The following is a 6,216-nucleotide window of genomic DNA, read 5'->3' on the forward strand; positions in this document are numbered from 1 at the left end:
TAGAATAGAATCTTTAAATAGAATTTGATGGATTCTAGCTTGAATAAAACATTCTATAACCACTCAGTGTTTGCTTATCAGGAGAGCACCATGACCCCTCTGTTTTCTAAGGCACCAACGCAACACCCCTGGAGTAAACACAACATCGCTCCATTTCCAGAGTGCTGCTCACATCTGATCTGCTCTGTGCCTTGTTCTGGTTTTAACTCTGCTGTCGCTCTGCCCTGTGTCTTTAAGTCTGCGTTTATGCATCCGTTCCAATCTTTTTCTTTTCTTTCTAATTGGTCTTTTGACCAATCACAACAACTCTGAAAAACATCTCAGGGGAAGAGATCTGGTTTGATTGGTCAAAGATCAATAATTAAAAAATAATAATAATGATCTGATTTTAGCTGCGTATGTAAACACAGCCTAAGAGACATGCAGGGTCTGGCAAGCTAGTCATACCCCAAGACCCAGGGTGATGGGGCACTGGAATGACTCCTGCTCTCGCACACCTCACCTCCTCCTCCACCCCCCGTCCTCCTCCTCCTCAGCGCTATAGCAGCGGCTGCACGTATCTAGCCCTGGCTCACACACCAGCATGGTTCTGCTTCCACACTGGGTCGTGTGGGTGTGTGTATGTGTGTGTGTGTGTGTCTTTGGATGAGCCCGGCTCCCCGTGTGCCTGTGTCTTTGGAGAGAGGAGGCAGGCCAGAGCCCCAGGGGCCACCATTGTTCCCGGTCCTGCACGGCCCAGTGGCCACAGATGTTCCCCGTTTGATACCACTCCCTGCACCCTTTCCTGCATGTGTGGGTGGCCAAGTGGGGCGCCTGTTGCTCCTGCCGCTCGGCTAGTGCTCGCACGCCATTGGCCGCAGCGCCCGCGCACGTGACACAGCGAAGGAAGCGTTGTCGTCTACCGTTTTAATCCTGTGACCGTGAAGAATGGGACAGAAGTACCCCGAAGTGGGGAGGAATCGGCAGCGAGGTGTTTCGTAAAAGGATCAGGATTGGGGAAAGGGAAATTTGTGAGATGTTGCCTGTTAGCTCCTGGAGATACAGAGTAACTGAAATGGTTGGATTGTCTTTCGACGGCGTGTCCCTGTTGACTAGACTGGAGGATGAAGGGATCTGGTGGGTTTATTGCGACAAATTGGGATCCTTGTTTTGTTGTCACAAGGATAGAAAGCTATTGAGCTTTAGTTTAAAACCCTGACCTTCATCCCGCTCGCTGTTGGTGCAGTTTCCCACCAACAGAACAGTGGCTCCTCCTCTTCTGGGTTCGACTAAAACGTTCCCATTCCCAGGAATATCTTCCCATGTATTATTACTGGAGATACTTTCCTGAATCTATTCGTATTGTCTGCTCTTCTCTCTTCCTGTTTTTTTCCCCAATGCATTGTGGGAAAAGGGCCCGTAAAAAGCATTTCACTGTTTACACCCATTGTTTATTAATCAACATTAGACTGATCTGAATAAGGAAAGCTGGAGTGATTTCCACCTCCTGTCACAGCCTTTATTTCAATGTCCTTCATTACCCCAAACCTTCCCAAATGCCCTCATTCACCAAGATAGGGTACAACTCTCTATACCAGCACATTCTGAAAAAGCCCTAGTTTATGACTGTGGGTAAACAGATTGCTAGAACTTTGCTTGCCATCTCAGTGCGTTGTTGTTTGGACTGTTTTCGGTGTATTTCAGTTGTCATGTCACTCACACTTTCCCAATAGTTCAAATGTTCCAATGCACTGAACACCACTATATAGAATGTCATCTGTGCACTACTGCTTTGACGTGTGATATTGTGTACTTTACCTGAAGAATGGCACTTCATTTGTGATTGATAGACCAAGAGAGAGATCTTTTTGTGGTCGTTCGCCTGAAAGCTCAAGCTTTTCCTCGGAGGGACAGAGTAGTAAGTAGCTTTCCGGCTTCCTGCAGTTTAGAAAAGGACCTCAGAGCTGCTACTTCTAATTTAATAAAAGGTTACAGGAACACGTTATTATGGCCGTTGAACAGGCGGGAAAGTGTGTCATTTTGCCAGACGAGGCTTTACTTTATCTTGACGGTACTGAACCTTAAATCCCCATCAGCCGGGCTAGCCTGCACCATTCATACATTTCCATTTTAGCTGGCGGGGCGGCTGTGGCGGAGCCCGGTGTTGGCCGACTGGCCCGGAGAAAAGCTCTTCAGACTTTTTCTTTTTTTTTTTTTTTGGACTGCATTAATGCTCCCCTTTGCCGACCGGGCAAAGCGTAGAGGGAGACTCCAATCTGTTTAGCCAACTTCCATGTTCTGTATAATAAACTGTCATAAGTGTCAGTGTTCCTATCCCTTGGGAAAGGGGGGGGGAGGGGGGGGTTATTGGCGGTAGCAATGGGAGTGGCCTCACAGTCAGTGTTGGATTTCTCAGTAGGAGCGTATTGCTGTTTCAGACAGGCATAGTGATTGGATCACAGGCAGGCGGTTCCAAGTCAAGGGGACGTGCTGATGGTTGGGGACTGGACCCAGGCTCCCAGACCACACACTGTTGGGAAAACATGATCCGGTTATGGTAATACATGTACATTTACAGGGGGCTTCCCTCTGCATTGTTCACTAAGCACCTAGCGGATTGGAAATAATCTCACAGCCATAAATGATGCTATGTAATAAGTATCCAGCCACTAATAAGTTCCATTGACTGGAAGGCTGCCCAGCATGTTGTGTTTGTTTGGGATTACACTGCGGCCGACACAGGCCCATTATGAGATTATGCTAAATGCACTGGCGCTTCATCCTGACAAATACCAAGTACATCGCCATGAAAAGAAAAAGATGATTTGTTGCTAATCATTATAATTCTGTGTACTGCACCATAATTGAATGTGGATGAATGAGATATAAATGGTTCTTGTTCATTCATTATTCATTATTTTTGCATATTGTTTTAATTCTGTATTTCTATATATATATAAAAAAGGGATGCTGACCATATATGGAGAATATATATATGGATTCAATACGCATTCAAAGTCACATATTTTTTTTTTTTAAGACTTCTGAAGAAAACCCCATGGACTCTTACTGACATTGATATGTGACATCCTGGCGTATTTCTAATTGAGGCATTCATACCATCCCTGAACATCACATGTCATATTTATATCAGCGTCCTACACCCTATTGTGCCCTGTAAATCCACATTCCTAGGTCCTGCTCCCCAGTGATGGTATTGTGATGGCCCGGCCGTGTTTGGATACCTAATGAATAGAAATGAAGGGAGATGAAAACAGTGCCGTCCTGCCTTGGCGTAATGGAGGGACAGTGTCAGTGGCTTTATCCTATCAAAAAGAAATCAGCTCCAGCAACACTCCGGGTGCAGAAAGGCGCATCTCGTCGGGTTTCATGGCAGAGATTGCTTTCACCTGCAACCCTCGAGGCATCCCACAACACAGGCCCCAGCGAGCGAGAGAATCTCCCTCTCTCTCTCTGTCTCTCTCTTTCCCAGTCTTTCTCCCTCCCGTCTCTTTTTCTGTCTCTGTGTCTCTCCCTCGCCATTTCTCCCTTTTCTTCTGGCTCTCCCACTCCAGTTTTCTTTCTATTTCTCCATATTACTCCCTTTGTCTCCCTCCCTCTGTCTTTCCCTCTGTCTTTCCGTCTGTCTTTCCCTCTCTCGGACTGTAATGGGATCATATTAGCTCTGACCATGCATTCCCAAACACATATTACGTGGAAACATTTGACAGACCTGAAAATCACAATTATAAGCACATAGGTTTAGGAGGCCTTTGTTCCTGTCTGTGTATGTACGTGTGGTTGTGGCTTTTGTGCGCGTGCAGGTGCGTGGATGTGTGCTTGCGTGCGTTTGTGCGTGAGAAAGAGAAAAACAGGCATTTTGAGACCGGCTGCATTTTGTTGAGCTTCCAGGGGGCAGAAAAAATGATGTCAAAAAGGCAAATCTGTATTTACCACTAGACAGATATCCTTGACTTGACAGGTATACTGTCATTATCTGCTTGTCATGTGTCGCCCTGGGCGACTGTGGAGCTCCAAACCCCAGGTTCCCATGTATCAGAAAGAGCCTATTAGCTTACCTGCTTCCAATTCAAAGGCTATCCCCAACCAAAAGACGCCAGGAGGACAAAACGAGGTGTCATATTTATGAATGTGTCAGCAGGTACCAGAAACGTAACGTGTTGTTGAGGAATGGGTCTGGCAAGCTCCATTCTGGGCTTCTACAGTGCAGACTACACCATACCCATGGTCACCACAACTGAAACCAGAACCATGATGCCAAGAAATTATCCTAAATCGCCTGGGTATTATGGACCACCCCGATTAACAAGGGAACCTGACCCGGTACCCAAAGGGAGGATACGGTGTTTCTTAATGACTTCACTTTCTTTATGGGTGTGTATGTGTGTGTTTAGTGGGGTTGGATGATTACCTCATTGTTGTTTTCAAATTTTCTGTCAGTTGTGTGCATTTGTGTGTGTGTGTGTGTGTGTGTGTGCGCGTGTGTGTGTGCTTGTGTGTGTAAATGCTGAGCTTATCCAGGTGTCCTCTTTGTGCTACAGTTTCCTCTCCGACAATATTGTCAAGGAATGGCAACCTATTATAACTAATTTACTGGGTCCAATTGCCTGCCTCTTTAAAGGAGCTAAACTCAACATGTTGTTCTTGAGAGAAGAACAACATGTTGTTGGAGACACCCACGATCTGCTCATCCATCACAGGGTGTCTCCAGATACTGTTTTACAAACATGGCAGGTCACAATTTAGCGTACGAGAAGGTGATACGACAATGGATGTGCTACCTTGAAACAGGTGAATAGGCTAGGCAGTCTGAGCGGTTCCTTCAGAGTGGTGCTCTCTGTTGCTTACAGCCGTTTGGCACTTGGGACGGATATTTAGCATCATAACTAATGGCAGCGCGGCCCTGCTGCCAGTCCCGCAAAATTTTGTTTTTGTCCTACTTATTGAACTTTGACCCCAGCAGTGAGGAGGGGCCCTTAAATCATGAGGGAGGGGCCTGGGGGACCAAGGCATACAGAGGAGAATTAGTCTCTGTCACATTGACGTGCCAGGCTCCACTTCTACTGTAGCTGGTACTGCACATTCCCTGGCCACTAGGGCCGGAGTGCTGAAGATGGAAATACAGAACGTGGATGAGAGAGAGAGAGCCAGAGAAAACATGCTTTTTTCTGTTTTCAATGCAGGCATCATGTATCCGTTTGTTGCCTGAATGTTCCTCTCAAGTCTGCCTCATGATGCCATCCAGTATTTTGGATCAACATAGTCTTGCAGCTCAGAATTGATATCATGAGCATGGCCCATTGATTTGTATCAACAGATATGTTGTATTTTCCATCCACACTCCTAGAAGTACACAATATTAACTTTAGGATGGTTCTGCCTATCAGAGGATGATAGATCACAAGGAAAGCACATGGGTCTATAGTTTTACCAAGCATTATACAAAAAATAATCATGTTATGTGTAAGTGTGAAGGCTTGTTATCACAGTAGTAGTATTAGTAGTGGTAGTAGAAGCAATATTTGTAGTGGTGGAGTTCTAGTAGTATTGGCAGTAGTAGTAGTAGTAGTAATAACAGTAGTAGTCATAGTACTGGCAGTAGTAGTAGGAGCAGTAATAGCAGTAGCAGAAGTATTGGTAGAAATGCTAGTAATAGTGGTAGTAATAGTAGTAGTAGTAGATGTAGTAGTAACAGGGGCAGAAGTGTTAGCTTTAACATGAGTGATGTCCATGATTAATTCTGTACATAATCTACCCCACCCCCCGGGGTCTCTCTCTATCCGGGTCAATCATGGCCGCCTGGGTGAAACCCATGCCCAGTACATCCCCCCTACCCCAATGTCCTGTCCAAACACCACCCCCAACGCCCACACACAGCACGTGCTGCCCTTCGACAGGGCTCCTGGAAGATGGACAGGTGTCCTGCTCTGTGGCTGAATCCTCTCTGGAGGTCACACAGAAAAATAGGCAGCTGGTCAGGCAGCCCACCGTCTGCTAGGCCCCCCGCACAGGGGCCCCACGTCTAGGGCCCCCACTCTCTGCTGCAATCCGGCAAGACAGCACCAGGATCCACTGGGGAAGGGACAGAGGAGAGAGGGTGTGTGGGGACGGAGGGAGTGGGGGTGGGATTGTGGGAGGGAAGGGGGAGATCTACGGAGACTGGAGCTAAGGGCTGTCTTAGGGACCAGGACAATGGTCATCCATCGCTCCCCCATG

The sequence above is a fragment of the Esox lucius genome, chromosome 21 (genome assembly GCF_011004845.1).
Source record: "Esox lucius isolate fEsoLuc1 chromosome 21, fEsoLuc1.pri, whole genome shotgun sequence".
Lineage (NCBI taxonomy): Eukaryota > Metazoa > Chordata > Actinopteri > Esociformes > Esocidae > Esox > Esox lucius.